Below are 26,932 nucleotides of genomic sequence, written 5' to 3' on the forward strand. Positions count from 1 at the left end.
CATATTCTATAAATCATATAATTTTTGTACTTGAAATTTTGTTTTTGTTTTAAAAACCATTTGTTGGTTTCAAAAACATATATTGTTTTTTTTTTAAAAAAAAAACAATTCAATTTTCCCTTTGAAAACTAAAACATAGTTCAAGAACCAGATCGAATCAGTCCCCCACAATGTCCCACAGCACATCCTCGCCGTATATTGGGAACACCTCCCGATGATGACATCATCATTCCGGATATTATCATCGGGAGATGTTCCCAATACATGGTGGGGATGTGTTGTGGGATGTTGTGGGGGACAGTCTTGTGGAGGGCTGATTTGAACTCGTTCAAAAACATGCATGTTTTTTTTTGTTTTTGTTTTTTTGTTTTTTTTTTGTAGTGATTCCAAAAAACAAACGAAAACAAAAAATCATGTCGTAAAACGCCTCTTTAATGTTATGTTTCATTTTATTTTAAATACCATTATATTTATGGTTTTAAAAAGCATGAATGGTTTCTTGAAACAAAACCAACCTGTTTTAGATCCTCAAGGCAAAAAAAGGATCTAGAATGTGTTTCATTTTTTTTCAGGTATGACAATTTTAAAATTAAAAAAAAAAATCATTCATGTTTGTAGAACACCCATGTATGAAAGATGGTGTTTGCACTGTACATATTTGTTTGTATACTCTTTCAAAACTAAGCGTAGGTTCAAAATATTTTTATTGGTGCATATATTTCGATGGGGCTTCAGTCAGTGCAAGTCTTGTTCAAACACCGTTCAAACAGCCTTTACAGCATTGTATGGGGAACATCTTCGTACTTATGTGCTTTATTTTATGGGGAGATATTCCTAATGCAAGGCTATAATGGTTGTTCGAACGGGTATTACACTGATTGAATCCGGGATTCATATATTTAGGGCCCACCCAAACATGATTTAAAGGGGGAGGGGGTGTTTTCCCTAGGTTCAATCATGAGATCCCCTTAACCAACCGAGGGCTGGCTCGTTGGTGTGCTAGTTAGGTTGTTCCAGCATTGACGCGAAATTAAGTCCCACAACCAGCAATTAAGGGGGAAAAAGGGTAAAGGGGAAAGTTATGGGTGAAAAACACTTGCCTCATTCTACCAAAAGAAAAAATCATGAGATCCCCTCCTCAAGCTGTCAACTAGTGGGTTTTTTATTATATTTTTTTATATTAAGTGCCATGCATTATTAATAATTTTTCCTGTGGGCTTTGATCCCTTGTTCCCTAGTGTAGATTCTTGATTTGATTTTGATGATGCGCAATCCAGTCGATCCTAGCTATCGGTTACTTCGCCTCTGATGGAATTGGAGATGCCTGAAACAAGGAAGAGAACGGAGATTTCCAGGGAGGAACCCGGTTGGAACACTCCGAAGTTCAAGTTAGTGCTCTTGAGAATGCATGGGGAATGAAGAACTTCAAGACCAGAAAGCGCAAGAATCACCTACCTCCTTCTTTGGGAGATGGGGGCCTTTTATAATCACCCTGTACACTCACTCCCATACCTCTGCCAAATCGGGCATCATCACCTCCGCCAGATGGGGTGTCATCATTTCTGTGAGACGCCAGTTCGGGTGTCATAACCGCCACTGTCCTTGTCAGGGCCGTCTCTGCTACGTTTGAGATGGCGGTGGTAGGTGGCCATTGGAGGGCGGCTGTCATGTGTCGGACCTCTAATTAGTCAGGCGCACCGCCTCCGTGTACGGGCTTCATGGGTGTCAGGTACAGTTTGTTCAGTCAGGCGACTTGGAGCCAAAGTGGTGTGCAAGGTGAAGTCTTGAGTTCAGATGGAAGTGTGGCCCGAACTGCCCCCGGGGTAGGTCAGCTCGGGTTTTTGCCCTTTGTGCTCCTTGTAAGGCTCAGGACCTTCAAGGGAGAGCTCGGGTCCTTCCTTGGGGAGCTCGGGTCGTTGGTTCCTTTCTTGGGGGAGCTCGGGACTCCCTTTCTCGGAGCTCAGGTTGCGGGCCCGCTGCCATGCCGAACTGGTTCTTCTGCCAGGTTCTCGGTTGCTTCCACGTGTCGCATGACCAAGGGGTCGGGCCAAATCTTCCTCCATAACAAACCAACAAGGCAGCCCTCGTGGATTAACTGGTGGGATTTGGTTAGGAGAAGCTTGTATCAATCCCCTCCCAATTATTCAAAACAAAACTATAAATCGTTATTAATTGAGATTAGATGCGGTTATCATGAAAGTTATAATTAATTATTCAAATAAATAACAACCTAAATTTTCATTTCTAATAATATAATCTTAATAAAAATGATAGTAAAATAATAAATTGTTTATATATTAATAGATCAAGTGTTTTTAATCAAAATTATCTTATATATCTACTAATTTATACTTCTACACAAAATATAATAAAAATTATTATTAACAAAACAATCAAGTCCTAATACGCAAAAATCGAACCAATCCACTTGTTAATTGAGGAGTTCACATCTCCGCCCCACAATGCCCCATAGCACATCCCCGCTGTATATTGAAAGAATTTTTCGGTGATTTTGATACATCATTTGGAGATATTTCAAATACATGCCATGAATGTACTGTGGGGAGTTGTGATCTCTTAATTGAGGCCACAGAGTAGAATATAAAATCAATTTAATGGGTTTGGGTCTATCAGGTAAAACTGACATGTTGAAACTTGAAAGCACCACCCCTCCTGTCTTACCTAACACTGAAACTTCGAAAAACACAAATTTTTAATGTGAAAAACACACGTATCAATACTTTTGAACCTTGCTTAATATAGCAAGGACTCTCCACGTATCGACTGGTGAGCAATGAGATCCGGACTCTCCACCACGTGCATGTGGCAAGGGGTAGTTCCAACTGGCCTAGTACGTATAGTCACATGGCATGGGTCGGTTGGTTCTCATTCTGGCCTAATATCACGTGACCATCCAATTTCAGGGAGAATTAGGGGTGTAAACGGTATTTGAAAATTCGATTTTGAATTTGATATTCGATATAATCGAATCGAATTCGGATAATTCGAATATCTAATCGGTCGAATTCGGATATCCTATTCATACTGAATAGTTAATCAGATTCAAATTCGGATATGACCTTATTCGATTTGATAAATATCTAAATTCAATCGATTATTTAATTCTTTTATATAATATATAAAATGTTATATATAATAATTAAGTTATATAAATAATTTATATATTTATATACTTTATATCAATAAAATATTTATTTTATATATTTATTAATTATCTAAAATAATTAATTAATCGAATTCGAATCGAATTGAATTGAATATTCGAATATTTAATCGGACTTGAATTCAAATATTAATTTTCAATATCCATCGGATATCAAATCGAATTCGAATATCGGAATTTTTAATCGAATTCGAATTCGAATATTGCCTGATCCATTCGAATTTGATCCATTTACACTCCTAGGGAGAATGACCGATCAGCCCATAATAAGAATAAGTTTAAAGTACTGTCAGAATAGATGCCAAATCGGAATTGATGCCAATTTACAGGTGGGCGTTAGTGCATAGAGTTTGGGTTTTGGTACTTTTGAATGTTTATAGCTAGTGTAAATCAAAAATTTGCATTGGGCAAATTCATACTTCTCTACCAATTTTATGGTTTTAAGGTCAAATAAAGGGTATTTATGTAATTTTATCTGAAAGAGAGGAAATATATAAACAAAAAGAGAGAATAAATAATGAAATAATCTTTTATAGTGGTGTGGACATGAAACCAAAACAAATATCAATATCATACAATATCAAAACAAGCCAAAATAGAATTAATAATGAAGCCAAGAATTTATGGGGGGACCAATTAATAGTTGTGTTGGGTATGAACAAATACAACAAAAAAATCACGTGTTGGATATTGGGTATACTTGATTGCTCATTTGAATAGTCTAGTCAATCGTGATTCGATTCTATTATCTTCACTCGTTTGGAAAAAAAAAAAGTTTGAATGATGTAGACCGCCAATCAAGTGGTGGAAAAGGATCTATGGTCATGGATAGAGGATACATTATGACTTGATATATAATTTATGAGTCATGCGTGTTGGCATGATATGCCTTCATATCTAATCATATCGCACCGTATTGGTGGATATGATCTGATACACATCGATGTAGAGATGTATCCGTATCTAGTTTGACAAAATTGTATATTGATTACTTTTGGATTGTTTTTCATCTATAATAACATTAATAAAATCAAAAAAGTATAAAAATAATATATTTCATCTACCTTAGATGATTTATTATTTTATTTTACACATAATTATATGTTAAAAATAAAAACATAATTATTATTTGAAAAAAATAGAGTTATTATATAAAACTACTAAATAAATAAATTTTCCCAACAAAATTAATGGAAAATAGAAAATTATAATTATAAAAACTGAAATGAATAATTTAAGATTCAATTTCCCCAATAAATTAATAAAACCGAAAATTATAAATAACTTATTTTATCTACCTTAAGTGATTCATTTGTTTTATTTTACAATTATATGTAAAATAAAAGCAATTATATATTAAAAATGAAAACATGTTTATTATTTAAAAAAGAGTTATTGTTTAAATAAAAATACTAAATTAATAAACATTTCCAAAAATTAATAAAAATTGAAAATTATAATTATAAAAATTGAAAATAAAAGTATTATATATTAAAAATGAAAATATATTTATTTTTTAAAAAAGAGTTATTGTTTAAATAAAAATATTAGATTAATAAATATTTCCAAAAATTAATAAAAATTGAAAATTATAATTATAAAAGTTAAAAATAAAAACATTATAAATTAAAAATGAAAACATATTTATTATTTAAAAAAAGAGTTATTGTTTAAATAAAAATACTAAATTAATAAATATTTCTAAAAATTGAAAGAATGATAATTATTGTATGATGTTTGAATGTTCTAGAGTCCTAGTATTGTTTATTGTAGTATTTCTCTTCATATAACCTATTGAAGTATGCATTTCTCATGTGTTTATATCTTATTCATAGATAATTCAGCTTTTGGTTTAGTATTATTAATGTATTTATGTGATTCGTATGCATTTCCCTATCATATCCAAGCATTTATATACCTTTATTTCAAATCCATGTATTTCCAAAACATATCCATATCAATATCCGTATCCAATTTGTTCGATATTATATCCGATACCAATACTTTGATCCTTGAGTGGTGGCTAGTTGGTAGTTAACTGGATAGTCCCAGCGTATATGTGGATTTGTTAAATACTATAAAAAAAAGAGAATGATGTAGGCCTAGAATCAGGCCTGGCCCTAGGCTATAACCTTATCATAGGGCAAAGCTCAGCCCGGCCATAATCATCTCGGTGGAGAGAGACCTTTATATTTACAAAAGTTTAGGGGGCCAAGAACCCCACCTTATTATGTAGCTCTATAACTAAAATTTTAATAAAATATATGATGTTAATTCTGTATACCAAGAAGATATGATGTGGAAATTATCAATGCAACAAACTAGTCGAACTAATTTTTCTTGATTCTAAGGTTATGCCTATTAAGTCTTATGTTTACCACAAATCTCAATTTGTGTTACATTAATGTTTTGTCATTTAACAATAAAGATAGAATAATATTTTTTTAGATTATTTCTTTCTTTATTACAAATGAAACTCAGCCTTTTAGAATCATATTATCCAAAACCCAAACTAATAAATGATTAATTAAATAAAAAATGAAAACAAAGATAAAGGGGAACTATACTTTAATTTTAAAAAATACCAAAAAAAAGAGAAAAAAACACTTTGACTTTGGTGAGGTTCTTTTGTACAATAATAACAATGAATTAAAAAAAAATGGCTTTTGTATATCTAGAAAACCATTTTAGAAGTAGTTGGACAAAGGTTAAATATGAACTCATGGAACAAGTCTCCATATATAAGAATATAAATTTTGTAAAGACTTTATTTCATATTCAATGAGGATCAAACAGTAGACCACTTAGTCAAACTCTAATTCCATCTCAAAGATTAGTTCAACCTGAAAGCTTAAGATGTTAGGTGAGGTCCTGAATAGGTTTTCATTCACTAACAAAATCCTTCTCCTCCATATTTCTTTTTTTTTTTTCTTTTCAAATCACCAAAGACATTGAGGGTCTTTTTATTTACTTATTTTTTTGGAAGATTCAACTCTGACAAGCCATGTACTTTGCAAAAAGGCCACTTTTGCCCTTTTATAGTTCAAGGGGCCAATTTAGGCCTCAAACATTAAAAAAAAAATCCATAATTAGCCCCAAAATGCATAGTACTACTGTGTTGTTCACAATCCATTAAATAATGAATAAAATAATAAGAAAATGCCGATGTGACACTATTAAATTCAAAAAACTAAAAATTTTAAAAGTAGTCCCATTGAATGAAATAAAAATATTTAATTAATTTCCTCTTTTAGATGCGTCCCACTTGAAATTCCCTCTTTTAAGTACAAGAGATTTTCTCAAATTTTTTTGAATTTTTTGTATTTTTATTCCATGTCATTTTTGAAACAACCAATGAGATGCACTTTCCCAATAACCTAAATAATCTCTTCTCCTAAAATTACTCCCAAACTACCTCCCCCACTTTCTCCAAAATTATCTCTAATTCCTATTTATCTTCTAAATTATCAATAATTCCAATTTATCTTCAAAATTATCTCTAATTTACTAGAGAGATTCTCTCCTAAATTATTTCTAATTCCTATTTATCCCCTCCCCTACTTTTAATCTATATCTATCCAAATAAAGTTTGGATTAAAAATTTTAAGAATTTTTTAAATATTCTAACAAAATTATATAATAACTTTAAAATATTTATAAAAAACACAAAAAATAATTTTATATTTTTAAAAAATATAGTACGAAATTATGTACTAACAATTTAAAATATTTTTTTTGGATTATCAATTTAAAATTTTTCCAGATTATCAATTTAAGTAACTAAATATTTATCATAACTAGATTTTAAATAGTTAAAATAATGAAATTATGTAATAAATTTAAAAAATTTCTTCAAAGTAGAAAATAATTATAACATAGTATTGAAATTAATAATAAATTTATGTAATAACAGTATAAATTATGATTTTATGGATAATTAAATTCAATAAATAATTAATATTTTAAATTTTAAATATTTTACATATTATTTAAGTATTTAAATAACTAAATATTATAAATAATAAAATACTTAACATAATTATAATTTAAATAGTTAAAATAAAGAAATTATGTAATAAATTAAAAAAAAAGTCTAAAAAGTTGAAAATTAACTATAACATAAGATTGAAATTAATAAGAATGTAATATTTTTACATAATATTGTAAATAATTAATTTCACTTATATCAAGTAATAATTTCAGAAAATAACTTTCAAAAAAAATAATATTTATTAATAATAATTTTAAACTCTTAATACGTATTTATTATATAATTATATATACTAAAATTAATATTTATTATCTTTTGTGATAAATGTATTTTCAATGATTATGTATAAATTTATTTTCTTTTGTTATTTAAAAAAAACTTTCAATAATTATTAGGGATTAAATTACTATTATTGAAAAATTTAAATTTAATTTATTGTACTTATTGTATTTTTGTTATAAGTTATTGATTAATATTTATTAGAGATTAAACTATTATTTGTAGGAATGGCAACGGGGCGGGTTTGGGGGCGGGGCACCACCTCCCCGTCCCCGCCCCGCCCCGAAGTCACGATACCTTGCCCCGTACCCGCCCCATCCCCGGTGGCGGGGCAGATTCGGAGCAGGGCATCCATTCCCTATCGAGGATAGGGAATCCCCGAATTTTCCCCGCTCCAAGGAAATTACTTAAAAAATATCTATTTTAAGGACAATTTATACATAGGATATAGGAATTTTGGGGTATTTTAGAATTGAATTATAATACTTTAGGGGTAATTAAAAAAATAAAATTATGGGATCCTAGGATTTTAAAATTTTAGGGAAAACTTAGAAATATTTTAAATATCAATATTAAACCAAGAGATATTTTACTAATTTACCTTCGGGTTCGGGGAATTATATACAAAACTTGTCCCTGCCCCATACCTGGTTCAGGGAAAATTTATTTTCCCCATCCCCGCCCCGTCCTTGTTTAGAGTTGGGGAAACCCACCCCGTTCGGGGTGGGGCGGAGCCCCGGTTTAGTGGGGAAATTGCCATCCCTAATTATTTGAGATTATACTATTTATTGACTAAGTAAATATATTTTTAGTACTTATTGTATTTTTGTAATTTCTATAATTATTGTATTTTTCATTATCAACATATTTTCAATAATTATGTATTTTTGATATAAATTTTCAATAATTATTGGAGATTAAACTATTATTATTTTTTAGAGATTTATTAGAGATAAGACAATTAATTTAGCTGAAATTATGAGTGTTCATGAGTTGGTCCGGTTTAGTCATAGGTTATTTGGCCAACCAAATTGACCTGTCAGGTTAGGGAGTTGGTTAGCTAAAACCAACTAACCTTTTGTGAAAACTGACCCACTCAAGTTGTATCGGTTTGGTCAGTCTGTTCAAAGGATTTAAACTTAAAAATTTAATTTAATTTTAAAAATTATAGTGCAATTATTAAAAAATAAATTTAAAAATTATATCTATGATATAAAACATTTTACACTAAGAAATATGGGGAAATTTCAACTTTTCCATATTAAAAATTATATTTAAAATATAAAATAGTAACATATATATCCATGATTAAACTTAAAAATTTAATTTAATTTTAAAAGATACAATGCAATTATTAAAAAATAAATTTAAAAATTATATCTATGATATAAAACATGTTAAACTAAGAAATATGGGAAAATTCCCACTTTTCCATATTAAAAATTATATTTAAAATATAAAATATTAATATATATCCATGGTTAGGTCGTTCAATTTTGGTCGGTTTATAAATGGCCAAAGTGAAACTGATCCAACTTGGTCAAATTGGGAAATTTTTGAACCAAAGTCAACCTAAAATACTAGAAAACCGACCAACTCGGGTTGAGTTAATCGGGTTGGTTGGTTTCATCAGTTTGATAAATAAACCTAACTGAAATTAATTATTGTTATTTTTTAAGGGATGAGAGATCCATCGTTTGGACGCCCAAATCTTGTGGAATGAAGGGGGCAAATTTCAAAAAATTTTCTCTCCCTTCAACTGGGAATCGCATTTCCTATTTAGAAAATCATATTTTCAAGGACCAATCTTGAACCATGAACAGAACCAGATCTGAACCAAAAGAAGTAGGAGAGAGGTATACCTGATACAGAAATATTATCTCTCAATGGAGGTGTTCACGCCCAAGGAAGGATCCAAAGACTGCTTCCACTAAAGATGGCGCAGTGCAGGATGGAGCAGAATCAGCAGCGTTCTCCAAGAACCTGATCCTTCGTAAGAATAGTTGGATGGCACGTGAGCACTGCTTCCAATCAGTCCTTTCACAAAGGGCTGATATCAAGACCGAATCTTGATCTCTCCCACAAAGTTGGAGATCGAACTGGAGGTCTGGTGGCGGCAGGAAGGAGGCGACAAGAAAGAGTTTTGCAGAGATTGCAAAAATCTTTCTTCTGTGATTTCAGCTCTGAAGACTGGAGACCTTTTTCTCTCTTGTGTTTTGTATTGTGTCAAAAGGCTGCCGCCCCCTCTTCCTTTTATAGGCTTAGAGGGATCAACTCCTAATCCCATTAAGAGTTGCTGATCCAAATCATATTTGGATTAAAGTCCCTTTAAGTGATAAGGGAGAACCCTTATGTTATCTGTAGATTAGATCAACCCTCTCCTAATCCTATTAGGAGGCTCCTAAATCTAAAACTCATTTAGATCTTGGACTCTCTGAGTGGATAGGGTCAAGGCCCAATCCTATCAACTGATTTAATCCCAGATCCGCCCCTCATTTAAACTGATCAAATCAGCCCAGTTCGAAATGGGCTTCAGGCCCATTAGGGTTGTGTGCTCACTTAGCCTTCCAAACTGCTGCCCAATTGGGCCTCCTTGTATGGCGTGGGACCCAAACATTGATCTACACATCAACCACATAGGTTCGGCCCTGCCTTTGTTATATGGCCTGGCCGAATACACTGCTATGGACAGTGCACCCTCTGAAACCAAACAAATGGGCTCTATGGGCCCAACACTTACCCTAAGTGGTCCCTGGGCCAAGCCACCTTGTAACACCTAGGGACTGTGGGCAGATGCAAGATTAGCCCATCAGGTATTGCTCTCAATGATCTTACACTCAACCTCTTGGCCCATAATGATCAAACACTGCTCGACAAGAGAGGACCTCTCCCTCAGCTGCAAGGAACAGTGTTGCACTCTCTGCTTATATGGATCCCGGGAATTAAAACCTTTTGCAAACATTTTAGAAACCATAATATATATACTTTTATATATCATATAAAATATACTTTGCAAAAACAAATCTCAATGATTGAAATCGGCTGCCGACAGTCTTGGTTTCCATCAGTGAGAGTGCATCCCCGATCATTACCTTTGTCCAACAAAGGGGCTGATCCTGTCACTATGATCACCCACTCAGATGAATTCTCAGACTGTCCCAACATACCCAGGTTTTGACCCTCGTTAAGGATCTCACTGATTGGTACATCAAAGATAACCCAATCCGACACCTAGTGCAGTATCATAATCGAGTCTAGGGGTCGGGTGTAACTTTCCAGTTTTGCCCATTAATCTCCAAGGTCCAGGGCAATACTAGAAATTTGGTCCAGTTCAATGATTCAATTAATCCTACATTGTATGTGCCTACGGTCTCACCCTGGCAGCTGAGACAGGCCACCCCAACCGACTTAGTGGCACAACAGTGTCAGCCTTATCAGGATAGGTCTCCCCAGACCAACCCACTGGCTGTGAACATTCTAAATTAACACGAGTCTCATTAAGTGTCCAGTTTAAGGGTATTACACAGAAACATACCAAGGGAACATGAATCAAATATTTACTTTTATTCATTTACAATAAACTCATAATGTATATCATTCTGATTGAAGCTAAGGGCATACAAAATTGTCTAACATCTCCCACTTGCACTTAGGTCCAATCAGGTGCAAGCCAGAGTTTCATGCTTTCCACGTGTTTCTCAAACACTTTCTGTGATAGTGGATTTGTCAATGGCTCTGCTACATTTTCCGCCGACGCTACCTTCTGAATCAGGACGTCCCCTCTACCAACAATCTCCCGCAATACGTGGTACTTCCTCTCGATGTGTTTCGACTTCGAGTGGGCTCGTGGCTCCTTAGCCTGAGCAATGGCTCCATTGTTGTCACAGAACAACGGGATAGGTGATGTGCTGGACGGAACTACTCCCAACTCGTGAACGAACTTCTTCATCCACACGGCTTTTTTGGCAGCCTCACTTGCGACAATGTACTCGACCTCGGTCGTAGAGTCTGCAGTGGACCCCTGTTTGCTGCTTTTCTAGCAAACAACAAACGATCCTATCGTGAAAACATATCCAGATGTAGACTTTCTATCATCTGGATCCGACTGGAAATTGGCATCTATATACCCTTGGATCTATAGTGAGCTACCGTCGAATACTAGACAAAACTCTTTTGTTCTTCGAAGGTACTTAAGTATGTTTTTCACAACTGTCTAGTGCTCCTGCCCTGGTTTGGCCTGAAATCTGCTTACCACACTCACTGCTTGAGCAATGTCAGGATGAGTGCACAGCATGGCATACATCAATCTTTCATGCCATCAATCTTCTCAGAAGTCTTTGGAGACATTTTCTTGGAGAGAGTGACTCCATGCCTGAAAGGAACATTTCCTTTCTTGGAGTTTTCCATGTTGTATCTTTTGACTATTTTGTCAATGTAAGCATATTCATATAATCCTATTATCCGCTTCGATCTATTTCTATAGAGTCGAAGACCCAGTATATAAGAGGCTTCTCCAAGATCTTTCATGGAGAATTGCTGTGAAAGCCATACTTTCACTGTAATTAACATTCCTATATCATTCCCAATGAGTAGAATGTCATCTACATACAGAACCAAGAAGGTAACCTTATCTCCACTGTACTTCCTGAGACACAGGGTTCATCCGGATTCTGTTTGAAGTCAAACAATTTGACAGCTGAGTCAAAACGGATGTTCCAACTTCTAGAAACTTGCTTAAGTCCATAAATGGATCTATTAAGTTTACATACCATGTTTTCCTGACCTGCAGCAATGAAGCCTTGCGGCTGCTGTATATAGATATTTTCAGCAAGATCTCCATTCAGGAAAGCAGTTTTGACATCCATCTGCCAAATCTCAGAATCATGGTATGCTGCTACAACTAGCAGGATCCTAATGGATTTAAGCATTTTCGCCCCCAAACGAGCTTTGAAGGTCTCAACCCTACCATCGGGGCCCTTCTTCCTCTTGTAAATCCATTTGCAACTGATTGCTTTTACCCCGGAGGCGGATCTACTAGAGTCCAGACTCCATTGGTCTCCATTGAGTCCATCTCAGCTCTCATGGCCTCCACCCACTTCTGGGAATCTATGTCCAACATAGCTTCCGCATAAGTCACGGGATCCTCCTCACTAGTCAAGGTTTCCACCAGGTAACTATCCTGGTCATAACTATAACGGCTGGTGGCCTAGATACCCGAGTGGATCTTCTAGGTTGGTCACTACTTGGAACTTGTGGGACATCTCCCACTACTCCTGAGCTCTCATCGTCAAAAACTATTTCCTGACGATAGGTGTCCAGGATAAAATCAGTTTCCAAGAATTGTGCATTTCGGCTGCAGAACACCTTCTGCTCGTTTGAGTCATAGAATAGGTAACCCACAGAGCCTTTTGGGTAGCCTACAAATAGGCAACAGTTGGTCTTAGATTCCAACTTATCTGCACTTGTTCTTTTAACGTGTGCCGGACAACCCCAAATCTTCAAGTGTCTGACACTTGGTTTCTTTCCGGTCCAAAGTTCATATGGAGTGTTCGGAACCAATTTGGTTGGAACCCAATTCAGCACGTAAATTGTAGTCTCTAATGCGTAACCCCAAAAGGATGTGGGTAACTCTGAGTGTAAGAGAAGTGACCGGACCATATCCAATAAGGTCCTATTCCTTATCTCTGAAACACCGTTAAGTTGTGATGTAGCAGGAGGAGCTAACTATATTGTCCTTTAAGTAGTCCCTGAATTCGTCAGAGAGATACTCGCCACCTCGATCTGATCGAAGGGCTTTAATTTCTCTCCCTAACTGTTTCTCGACCTCTTGTCTGAACTCTTTGAACTTTTCAAAGGATTCAGTTTGTGTCTCATTAGGTACACGTAACCATATCGTGAAAAATCATCGGTGAAGGTGATGAAATACACGTGTTGATTCCGTGTCCTAACACTCAGGGGACCACATACATCAGTATGTATAAGGTCAAGTGTGTCTGTACATCTTTCAGGCTTACCGTTAAATGGTCGTTTCGTCATCTTGCCTTGCAGGCAAGGCTCACAAGTTGGAAGATCTTCTACAGTTAGAAAATCCAAAGGACCATCCTTTACCAACCTTGTGATTCGGTCAACACTGATGTGGCCAAGTCGGTAATGCCACAGGCACGTGGGATTAATTGTATCACGGGCTCTCTTCTTGGGGATTTCAGCCGACGTAGTTTCGATTATGTTAGTTTCTAGAGAATGATGTAGAACATAGAGACTGTTCTCCAGTTCCCCGTATGCGATGAATCTGTTATTTCTTTTAATAATAATCATATTATGGTCAACACTGTTATTTTCCACTGTCATCTAGTGGAAGATTGATTAAATCCATTGCAAATTATAAATGGTGTTTTAGTAAAATGCTAACTATACGGTAGATTTTAGTAAACCCATAAAACTATAAGGGGTATTTTATTATATGACCCTTTCTATTATTTAGATTTCTCTTAATAAATCCCTTGCATCGCACGGGTCCCCACTAGTATATATATATATTACTTATAAAAGTGCGAATGAGGAGCATTGGCTTCTAGGATTTTTCTTTACTAAAATACCCCTTCTCTTGAATTTAATTCATCTCCATTGAAAGGGCAGAAAATGTAATTAAAAGAATACAATTAAGTAAATTCACCTCTCATTAAGTCTTACATTTAAGTCATTAAATAAATCACATTCTCTCTTCTTGAATCCAACATTTATATTTTTCTTTATCATCATTAAATTCCACTAATAAATTCATGCACAATAATTAAATGAAATTTTATATTTTTAAAATAAACATAGAAATGAAATCATATTTTTCAGCTAGGTGGTGGGTAAGTAGTTCAACCATTTGAGTCAAATGGATAATTTCATGGTGTCATAAATAAATAATAAAAATTTAGAAATATAAAAAAATCTTTTGTTTATCATTATTAAATTCCACTAAAAATCTATACACAATAATTATTAATAGAATGTAAATTTATATTTAAAAAAAAAATGAAATCATATTTTCCATCTAGGTCGTGGGTAAGTATTTCAAGGGCCAAATCATGATGTCATAAATAAATAATGCAAATTTAGAAATATAAAAAATGCAAAAAATTATAGAAAAAAAGAATTTTGGAAAAAAATGGATACATTTCTATTATTATATATTTGTCATATTAAAAAATAAATATGATAAAATAGACATAATTTTATTAATGATGGACATCAAATATACAACTTAGAACCAATGGGAAATTAAACCATCTTCTTATCTAGGGGTGGGTTAGTGGTTCAACCTTTAAGGTCAAATATGTTAACTCATGATGAATAATTAAAAATAATTTTTTAAAATAGAATAGTACAAAAAATATGAAACAATTCTGGGCACATCTATAATATTATATACTAATAATATAAAAAAATAAGTATGATAAATAATAATTATTTTATCAATGATATAAATGAAATGCAAAATTTAAAACCAATTTGAAAATGAAACCATTTCCATATCTAGATGGTAGGTAGGTCAATGATCTAACTTTCCGGGTCAAATGGGTCAATCTATGATGTCACACACATACACCTACAATATATATATATATATATATATATATATATATACTCAGAAAAATATAAGCTTTGTATAAAACATTTTGATATAGTTCTACTGTTATATATTAATCATATTAAACAAAATAAATGTGAAAATAAGAATTACTTTTATCGATGATGAGAATGGAATACATGATTTAAAATAAACCGAAAAAGCAAAATGGTTTTTCCATCAAAGTGGTGGGTCAGTGGTTAAACTATCCATGTCAAATGGATCAACACATAATGTTATTATTAAATAATAAAATACATAAAATTCTAGAAAATATAGAAATTTGTTGATAATTTTGGGTACATTCTATAATATTATATATTCATCATATAAAAAAGTGTGATTGATGAGAATTATTTTCATTAATGATAGAAATGGGATAAAAATTAGCATAAAAATAAAGCGCAATAATGTCTAACACATGACCCAACTAACCATGTCAAATGGTTCAATAATTTAATTAGGTAGGTCATCGTAGGCAAGTGGTTTGGCAGGGATGCAAACATATCCCATCAGATTTGAATCAGGGTATGTTTAAATATGATATGATCCAAAGATTCGACCGGATTTCATAAATATTGATTCGAATCAAAATTCGATCAAGATGTCGGATATACGAATATGATACGATCTGATTTGTTTTTTTTTAAATAATAAATTATTAGAAGAAAAAGAAAATATAACAGTTGAAATAAAAAATAAATATAAGTATTTTTCAACTATTTCCATCATATAAAAAATTTACAAAAATGCAATATAGATAACATATTTATATATAAATAATAAATAGCATGTACATTATATATAAATACTATATATATAAATAATTTATTTGACAACAATATTAAAAACCAATGTTCAAAAAATATATTGGAATTGCATTTCCTCTTACTAAATAAGTAATTTTTATTATCTCATAAATTAAATAACAAAAAATAAAAACATAGATTTTTTTATAAATTTTATAAAAAAAATTGAACATACATTAGTATTATATATTCTTCATATTAAACAAAAATATGTTTGAAAAAATAAGAATTATTGTTAGTGAAGATAGAAATGGCTAAAATACAAAGAAAAAAAAATAATCAATGTCTTGATCATAGTCCATTTTTTTGGTTAAATAGGTTAACGGTTCAACCAGTAAGGTCATTTGGTTGTTGATTATTATTATCATAATCATTTGATATTGCCACGTGCAAAAAATAAGAATTACTTTTATTGATGATGAAAATGTAAGACATGATTTAAAATCAACCGAAAAAGAAAAAAATGGTTTTTCCATCCAAGTGGTGGGTTAGTGGTTCAATTATCCATGTCAAATGTATCAACACATGATGTTATTATTAAATAATAAAGTACATAAAAGTATAAAAAATATAGAAATTTGTAGATAATTTTGGGTACATTCTATAATATTATATATTCATCATATAAAAAACTGTGATTAATGAGAATTATTTTCATTAATGATAGAAATGGGATAAAAAGTAAAGAATATTAATGTCTAACGCATGACCCCACTAACCATGTCAAATGTTTCAACGATTTAATTAGCTAGATCATTGTAGGAAAGTGGTTTGGTAGGGATGCAAAAAGATCGGATCAAATTTGAATTAGGTTATATTCGAATTCGATTAAAAAATCATAAACTATTAAAAGGAAAAGAAAATATAATAGTTGAAATAAAGAAAAAATATAAGTATTTTTTCAACTATTTTCATCATATAAGAAGTTTACAAAAATGCAATATAAATAAATAATAAATAACATATATTATATATAAATTATATATATATAAATAAATAATTGATTTGACCACAATATTAAAAAACAAATACTCAAACAATATATTTCAATTGCATTTCCTCTTGGTAAATAAGTAACTTTTATTATCTCATAAATTAAATAATAAAAAATAAAAATATAGAAATTTTTAAAAATTTTATGGAAAATTTTGAACATGCATTAATATTATATATTCTTCATATTAAACAAAAAATATGTTTGAAAAATAAGAATTATTGTTAGTAAAGATAAAAATGGCTAAAATACAAAGAAAAAAATGAATTAATGTCTTATTCATTATCATTTGATATATATATATATATATATAAGAGGGAATTTCAAGTGGGACTCATCTAAAAGAGGAAATTAATTAAACATTTTCTTCCTCCTCCTTTTCTTCTTCCTCCCATACTCTCTCATCTACTGTAACCACCCACCAAAATCTGGGTAAAGCTCCGAATGTTAGGAAATCCCCGGACTAGAATCTCAAGATAATCGTAGGACTCCATCTCAACAGGATTCGCAGAGAATCAATCAAATTCGTGTCTCAAATTGCATGTTGATTTTTGTGACATAGCACAATCTCAAATTGAAACCATGGGAAAGAACTCATATTCATAAAGATGAGTGTGACTTGAATTGTACCAGAGTCTAAAACACCCATAATAGCATTAACATGGTTTCTTCTAACCAGGGCGGGGAACCCTAGAAAGTCCCATCCCTTGGTGGTGTGGAACTTGTGACTTCTACTCTTGAATACACTCACCAAACCTCCCATGTTTGCAATTGAAACCATTCAAATAATCAATCAATTGATCACTCTATGAAATTCTAGTTGAAATTAAAAACTTAGCAACATGAACCATTCTCTCAGGCATTCTAACGATGGTGACGGAGGTTGATCGTAGTGCCCTTAGATTCAAGAAGTACTTCCTAATGTCAATGGGGTCATAGAAACTTGGAGGAGAAGTTCTGAGGCATGTCTAAAGATATTGTCTTTAGAACGTTATTTTCCCCCCACTCGGATTTACTGAGTTTGCTATTGGATTATAGGCAAATCCATTCCTAAGATACAACAGAGCCTTGGGTGAGAATCTGCAACCAACAAATTTGAAGATTCTCTGAAGAAACCTTTTGTGTGATAGTAGCAAATAGAACAAAGAGAGACAAGAGTGCTTTTTGAAAAAGCTTGTGTATGCATTTGCTTGATTCACACTCATTTTTTTTGAAAAGTCATGGAGTAGGGGAAGGTGTTGGTTCAGAAAAGGCTCATTGAACAATCACAATTTCAAACATTAAGACTGTTAAAAAGGTAGTTAATAATTAATGATTGTTAACTTTGAATAGTGCCTCTTGATCACGCCTGATCTAATCGTCAATGGTCACCCTCGCACCAAAAGTCAAAGCTGCTCTTTGCGAGCCACGCGGATGCATACGAAGTGCACCTCTAAAGCACCTCATTGCACCGCACACACACGTGCACACGTGTTGTGTAGTAGCAAGCCTCCATACTCTGCTCTTTATTTCTAAGGAGAGTAAATAAACTCCCATTTAAAAACTCAAAACAAGTTTGTAATTTTCCAATGTGGGACAAGTTGAAAACTAGTTTTAGTAAGAGAAAAAACTATTTTCCAAGACATATGTGCAGGTGTTTTTTTTTATGTAATTGATTAATTAAACCCCATTAGATTTAAAATCCAAAACTGAGTCCTCCTCCTCCTCCATTAATGCCATAAATGGTGGCTGTGACACCTCTATTAGCAGGTCCCACCTTAACCCGCGAAAAAAGGCAAGCTCTTTGATCTCCATCACACCCTTGTTATATCCTAAACGTTGAGTGCGGTCTTTCTCTAGCAGCCATCTGATCAAATCTGTTAGAGTTGTTAGTCTGCAGATGAACTTGGGGGATTTCATCAGTATGTTATGGGAGCCTAGATCTCCTGCCCACAAGAACTCTGCCCACTATAGACGAGTCTAGATCTCCTGCACAGTTCATTCTACACAACTTCTTGTACATCCAAACATACCATGACACACTAGCATCACACATTATGAGTGTTACACATGTGCGAACAATTTAACAGATGTCTCAAGATGCTGGTTTCATTTATTTAATTATTTTAGAAATTTAGTCATAAAAAAAATGAAGTTTTGACCATCCAGCCTAGCCGTGAGAAACACTTTGGTGGAGGATAACTAGGGTCATCTTCTTCATGTTTTCACCAACAAATCCTTTATCCTCACTAACACCACCCTTTTTGTTTCCTACTAGACAGGTGACATAGAAATTCTTTCCAATGAGACATGTAATCTACTGAAACATAAAACCGATCCCTTTTAAAAGATTTATTAAGTGGGTGTTCTTTGTTCTACTAGACTGCCACCACTGCTACTTCCCCTACTTCTCCCACTATTCTCCATTGGGAACTTTTGACTCTTTTGGTTTCCCGAAATGGTTCTATTCACCATTACAGTTTTCTACTGTTAATTTCCACAACCCCACAACACATGGTTGGTGAATTGGAGGATCCTCAAATCCTCATTCCATTTTGTTTCCCAAAACCACCATTCCACCACCATAAACTTTTTGATATTTCCAAACAAACATAAAATAAAAAAGAAAAGAACCATCTTCATTTGCATTTTAAAATAAAAAAAAAGAAAAGATAATACCTTTGTAGAAAGAACAAATAGTTCAACATCGATCTCACTATCAAATCAAAATGCTTGTACATAAACAATTTGATGCTCCCAAGTTCTTTTCCATTGTGCCAAATTGTAGATCTACAAGTCTAATCTAATTATTGTTTATGAGTTTTGTTTCTATCTCCCTAAAGAAAGCAATGATAGATGAGAGATCAATTAAGAAAAATAAAAAGAAGTCTACAACCAGACAGAGTTGGACCAGGCCTGAGGAGGGAGGGGTTGGGAGGTGGTGAGACAATGTAGCATCTGTTGGGTGGAGGATAAACTATTCCTCCTATGGCACCATTACCCGGCGGAGGAGAGGTAATAACTACTAAACTGGTGGTACCAACGGAGTAGAAGAGAATGGAGTAAATGGTGGTACTGGTAGAGGCAGGGAAGGAAATTGGGAAAAAAGACAGGATTTACGGGAACCCCTCTTCCTCACATCTCTTCTAGGTAAATGATAAATCTGTTCAAACTATTCCGTCTTTCTTTTTCATTTAATTTTTTAATGTTTAATAGGAAAAAGGCCAAAAGGGTGTTTCATGCCCGCTAACACTTTGCACGTACAACATTTCTGCATGATCGGATGCTTATATGGAATCCTATGATTGGATGTTTAGGAACTTGTGTAGGAGATCCAAACTCACAATAGACACCCCATTTTTGCACTATTCAGTCTTCTTGTTGCACTTTGAGCTTCAAGCATGCTTCAACTAACCTCTTAGCCGACCTAGGGACATTTTTAAAATTTTATAAAAGTTGGGGCCTCAAGGACCCAAGACTATAAGTACGTAGAGCCCAAAATTCTAAATCGAATGACACCAAAATCACACAAATCTGACACTTTTTACTCTTTCATCCCAAGACCCGAAGTCGGAACCAATTCCAATCATCCAATCAAGGTTATTTTGATCCTGAACCTCATCTCACGCCAAATCATAAATCCAAAACAAGAGGTATGTAGATTCCAAAAATCCCAGTCCAACGACACCAAGATCACTTAAATCTGACACCATTTACTCCTCATCTTAAGATCCAAAGTCAAAATTGATTTCGATTGTCTAATCGGAGTCATTTGGATCCTGAATCTCATTTCATGTCAAATCAAAAATCCAAAACTATAGGTACGTAGAGCCCAAAAATCCAAATCCAACAACACCAAGATCACCTGAATCCGACACTGTTTACTCCATTTTAAGACCTGAAGTCAATTTTGATTTCCTTTCGTGGACCCAAATCCGACATTGTCCAAAAAACACCCTTTAGAAGGCTAGAAGCTATGAAGCAAAGCAAGGAGCATGCTTAAAGATCAAATAGTGCAGCAATGTTATGACAACTCCTACGGCAGTCTTTTTACACAATTTGGGCCACACAACCAATAGTTATGTCCTATCAAAACACTTGAATGTTCTTATATGATTGGAGAGAGGCTTTTGATTGTGTGAATAGGATTATTTGTCGAATGCCAATGAATCAAAACCTAAAGTTCCAGGATACGGTGGTAGAAAGTTACACTGGTTTTCTCTCATTCTTGGGTTTTGCTATGGGTTTACTTAAACAACAAAATCTTCACTCGAGCAATGAAAATCAAGGTTCAAAGTATCGACACATATCGACCTGTATTGGCTGATATGTATCATTTCAAGAGCTTCCTGATACACCCCTACAGAGGGTATATTAGGGTTCTGATCGGTTCAAGGGGTGGAGGAGCCTTAAACTGACCCCCCTGAACTAGTTTTGAAAAAAAATAAAAAAAAGTATCGATATCACCTGATATGCCCCTACCAATGTATCGGGCGTATCAATATTTAGAACATTGGTTGACATTGTTTTGCCATTAGCATCGTTGCATTTAGCATTCATATACCCATTCTCTTGGCATAATTAATGTTTTAACTAAAAATTACTTGTAGTACTTTTATGTTTTAAATTTTAGAATAGTGTTCATCATTCATTCCATCTAGTTTACCAATTTCCTTTTATTCATATTGGTTTTAACTTTTAAGATCAACCTATGCACAATCATCAATTTTTTTTTTCATTTAGCATCTACTGATCTAGCCTTTCCAATTCATCCATTCTAATTTTATGTTAGATAGTGTATGCCCTTATTTCCAATCATATTGATATATTGATGCATTTATTATAAATGAATAAAAGTACATAATTATTTCATATTATAATTGGTGTGTTTTTGTATAATTACCCCTTAAACTGGACACTTATGAGACTCGTGTTAGTTTAAAATGTTCTTAGTCGTTGGATAGACTTGGGGAGTTTATTCTGCCAAGGTAACACTAATGTACTACCAAAAAGGTTGGGGCAGCCTGTCTCGATTGCCAAGGTTGGACCCGAAGCACATGTAGTGTGTGTTTGTTTGAAACACTAAATCCGGACCATTTTCCAGTTATGCCCCGGACCTTGGAGACTAATGGGAAAAACTGGAAAGTTGCACCTAGCCCCTAGACTCGATTATAGTACTGCATTGGATGTTGGATCAGGCTGCCTTTGATATGCCAATCAGTGAGATCCTTTGGGGGTCAAAACCTAGGTATGTTGGAAAAGCTTGAGAATTCACTTGAGTGGGTGATCATAGTGACAGGATTAGCCCCTTTGTCAGACAAAGTGAATGATCAGGATTGCATTCTCTCTGATGGAAACCAAATCTGCCGTCAGTATCGGACAAAGTGAATGATCAGGATTGCATTCTCTCTGATGGAAACCAAAACTGTCGTCAGTCGATTTCAACGGTGTTTAAGATTTGTTTTGAAAAATATATTTATATGATAATATATATTATGTTTTAAGAAAAATGTTTGCAAAAGGTTTTAATTCTCGAAACCCATCCGAGCAGAGAGTGCGACACTGCACTTTGCAACCAGGGAGAGTTCCTTCCCTGTCAAATAGTATTTGATCATTATGGGCTGAGAGGTTAAGTGTAAGAGGCCATTAAGGGTTGTTTACCTGATGGCTATATCTTAGTTAAGTCCATTGTCCTTGGTCCTTCATAGGATGGTTGGACTTAAGGATCATTTATTGTAAATGTTGGGCCCATTAAGAGCCTGTACTGATGGACTTAGGGGCTCATTGTACTTGACAGTGAATTCGGCCAGGCCTTTTCACAGAGGTTGGGCTGAACCCATGTGGGATTATGTAAGGTCATTGTTGGGGTCCCACACCATACAAGGTGAACTCAAATGGGTCAACAACTACCTAGGGACATGAGCCACTTGCTTATTGGGCCTAAAGCCCATGATTAATTGGATTAATCAGGGTGTCACATGACAACTTAAGCATTCATGTGATTTGGGCGAATATGGTTTAGATATGAATCTGGATCAATCATTAGGATAAGAGGATAAGTCTTATCCACTTAGAGAGTTCAAATTCAAATAAATATTTGGATTAGGAACCTCCTAATTCTATTAGGAGTGATGATCCTTAAGGTTAAGAAAAGAGAAGATCGAATTTGCTCAAATTTACTCTACTCTTAGTTCTCTCTCTCTCTCTCTGGTTTTGTCGCCTCAGAAACCCTAATTTGACCTCCACTTCTTGGATTGATCTTGATTAGTTCCACCTTTGATTTTTGCAAGAAAAATATAGAGAAAATTCATGCTCACCTCCCTTGTATGATTCAAGGTGTTGGATTGCAATTTTGTTGAAATCTGCATTGTTGAACCAACTTCAATTCAAGTAGCAACATCTTTTGTGGAAGCTGATTTTGGGATTCAGTTTGGGCGTGAACTACCACTTTGGGACCTACACTTATTGAATTCATATCAGGTATATTTCTCCCTTCCTTTTGGTTTCAGATCTGGTTTGGTTTCAATGCAAGAACGATCTTTGAAAAATGCAATTTTTTTAAAACTAGGAATACGACTGCCAGAATGTTGCAAGAAAACTTTTGAAATTTCGCCCAACCATCTAGCATGGTCCGGCCATCCATATGATGGATTTCTCCTTCCTTCATTTTCAGCATTATGGTCAACATTTTATTCAAAACTCATTGCATGACTTCCACTGTCAACATTCACGTTTCCAGCATATTATGAATTTAGTTTGAGAGGATCACAAATCTAGCTTAGGCTCACCCTCCAAACCCCTGACAAATGTCATGATTTGCATGCATATTAGTGGTTTAAGTTGTAGGATTTTTTCTATTATTCATAAGTATGCATCTCAAAGCATCAATCAAAACCATTTAACTTCCACATAGCATTTGCATATTAATTTTTTTAGCATTCATTGTCTTTTTAGAATTAATTCTCTTATTTACAAGTTATCTAATTTCTTGTGTCTTTGAAATTTAATAGAATACATTGCATAGTCCACCATTTAGGATTTCGTTAGCTTTTATCTCCTTAGCAAATAATTAGGGTTCATTTGGTTTACAGGAATAAGGGTCTGGAATCGGAATTGGAATAGGCTATTCCCATTCCAACTGTTTGGTTGGGTAGAATCGGAATCCCATTTCCATTCCTGCTAGAATGGCATTCCCCTATTTGAGGGAATGGCCATTCCCTGCCCCTCCTTGGGAATGAAATCCCATTCCTGCTGATTTTAATTCCCATTCCCATTCCTGTTTGAACCAAACAGACTATGGGAATTGACCATTCCCTGCCCCTCCTTAGTGTTTTTTTTTTTTTAAATTCATGTATCCTCCACTCATTTTTTTCAATGATAAGTTATAACCTGCACGTTATTTGATCATTCTCTTTCTATTGATATTATCATTTCTTTAGTTTTTTTTTCTTTTATTAATTTGAATATTGTTTTTATTAAAGTGTGTGTTGGTTTTTAAGGCCCAAAACTATTAAATTTTCCTTGGAACATTAGTAAAGTAGAGGTTGGTTTAATCGGGCGTGTGTGGGATGCTTAACACCTTCTCACACCGTACCTTGGTGCCCGTACCCCAAGAATATCTAATTTCATTGAGCAATGCGTCACCAAAAAAACTTTTGCTTTTCTTGAAAAATCTTAGATTTTCCTAAATTTTCATTTCCCAAAAATTTAGGTGGCGACTCCAAGTCCAATCCATATTCATTTATCCCCCCTCAGAGTCGGGTAGCCACACCCACCTAGCATCGCAACACACATGGAGAACATCTCAATATCTCATAATACATGGGAGATGTTCCCAATGCATGGGAGTAGTGTGTTGTGGACGTGGACAGAGTTCTTGTGGTAGGAGATCCATAGTCATGTTATGAAACGATTCCTTTCGATTCTTCCCCCGAAATGGGGCTTTCCCGTACATCATCTTGTGCATCAAAATTCCAAGTGCCCACCAATCAACGTTGAACTCATGCTCGCCGCTCTTATGACATCGGGCAATATGTACTCTTTTGTGCCCACAAACGAGTTGGACCACTCTCCATCAAAGAAGCTTGGTTTCTGATGGATCATCAGGGAAACACGGGTTGATTTCGCTTCTTCAAACCTTTCTCTTCTATTATAGACACGAGGCAAGTCAAATTCCATCGATACTTGAGTTTAGCATCAGGAACCACCACTTCCACAAAATCTGGCATGTTTGTTGGCTTCGACTTTCTAGGGTTTAGCCTTCGGGAGAGGTCGAAGTTGGTAAGAGTGACATGGTTGGATTGCTGTATCAATACATTCTCGGGCTTAAGGTTACATTATAGGACATTCATACCATGGAGATGCTCCAAAGCACATATGGTTTTGGCGACAAAAGAAGCGTATGAAGATGGGTGAGAACAGGTGGTTTGTCTAGTGGTAGCAGAGCACATTGAGGTCACTGCCAGTAGACCTGTTCATGGGCCGGGTATCCTGACGGGCCAGCCTGGCCCCCGGACAGGCTTGAGCATGTATAAGTTAAATCCTAACCCTAAATATTAATCCCTCTCTTATCACTCATCTTTTTTTCTTAGCCGAACAAACTCCCTTCTCAGTCATAGTCTCACATAGCCAAACATTCTCAGGAAGACAAAACCGGCGCAACCAGTGAACTCCAGTGGTGACTGGTGAGTCCTCTCTCTCTCTCTCTCTCTCTCTCTCTTTTCATTGTTCGGTTGTCCCTCTTCTCATTTCTCCTTCTCACTCTCAGAATCTCAGCTTAGTTCATTTATCAGATGTGAACTCAGGCACCGGCGAACACAGGCACCGACAGTGAGTCCTTTCTCTTTGCCCTTTTGTTCTATTCCTCTCTTATTGTTTGGTCAGCGGCGAGCACAGACATAGACACAGGCACTGGCGGCAAACATAAACACAAGCACCGATCTATCTTTTTGTTAGGTTGGGCTTCGGGCTCGGGCTCAGGCCTAACAAAATCTTGTTTATGAAGAGTAAAAGCCTGGCTTGAGCCCGGCCCGACCCATGAACAGGTCTAACCGCTAGGACAGTAAGGGACTACCAAGGCTAAGAACTTGTTCGTCTCGAGGCTGCCGAGGAGGGTTGGAAGGAAAGGGTCATTGAGATGGGAAATAATTGAAACCTCCCAATGGGCACGTCGATCAACATCGAATTTGCAGTGAGATGGAGTCCTACGATTGTCTTGAGATCCTAATTCGGGGATTTCCTAACATTCAGAGCTCTACCCAAATTCTGATGGGTGGTTATAATGGAGGAGAGAGTATAGGAGGAGGAAGAAGAAGAAGAACATAGAGAGAGAGAGGTGGGATCCACCTATATTTTCTCTTAAAAGGGGAAATTTCAAGTAGAACTCCCGTATAATTTAATGTGGGGCCCATCTATTATTCTTTACTTAAAAAGAGGAAAGTTCAAGGGGGACCCACTTATGATTTTAATTAAGATCTATTTATATATTATTTTTAACATTTATTAATTATACATTAAATGTTTTATTTTATTCAATTAGACCACTTTCAATTTTTCAATTCATTATTTAATAGATTGTGAATGACATTAGTGACACATGTTTTGAGGCTAACGGTGGCCTTTTTTAAGTCTGAGGTCTAAATTGGTCCCTTGAATTATAAAAGGGCGAAAGTGGCCTTTTTGCAAAGTACAGGGATTGTTAAAGCTGAATTTTTTTTTTTTTTGGGAGGGGGGTGGGGGGGCTTAATGGGGCTTACACAATGGAGGTAGACCATCCCCATCCCCTTGACCCCCCCAACTCTTGTCTCACCAAGGGTTTTAAAACTAGACCGGATAGAGAACTGTTAGGGGGACTGGTTCTCGAGTCGAATGGTTCGACCGTCCAGTCCAAATGGACAGCCTGTTCTGACAAAAAAACAATAAGAAACAGAAAAAAAATTGCCAAAAGTTGTTCGATTCAACGATTTGATAGTTCTACCGCCCGGGTTAGCGGTTTGTTGACCAAATCAATGGATTTTGGCCAAAAGTGGTTTTGGGGTGAAACAGAACCGGTTATGTGTTCGATTCCTAATTTTTCCAG

General features: G+C 34.7%; 1 pseudogene; it reads right to left on the minus strand.

Moving 5' to 3' along the window:
- Positions 1 to 18,534: 18,534 nt before the first annotated feature.
- Positions 18,535 to 26,633, minus strand: LOC148804106 (serine/threonine-protein kinase UCNL-like; annotated as a pseudogene).
- Between the last annotated feature and the right edge of the window lie 299 nt (positions 26,634 to 26,932).

Source organism: Nelumbo nucifera, chromosome 1, assembly GCF_055504915.1.
Source record: "Nelumbo nucifera cultivar China Antique chromosome 1, China Antique-T2T, whole genome shotgun sequence".
In the NCBI taxonomy this organism is placed as follows: domain Eukaryota; kingdom Viridiplantae; phylum Streptophyta; class Magnoliopsida; order Proteales; family Nelumbonaceae; genus Nelumbo; species Nelumbo nucifera.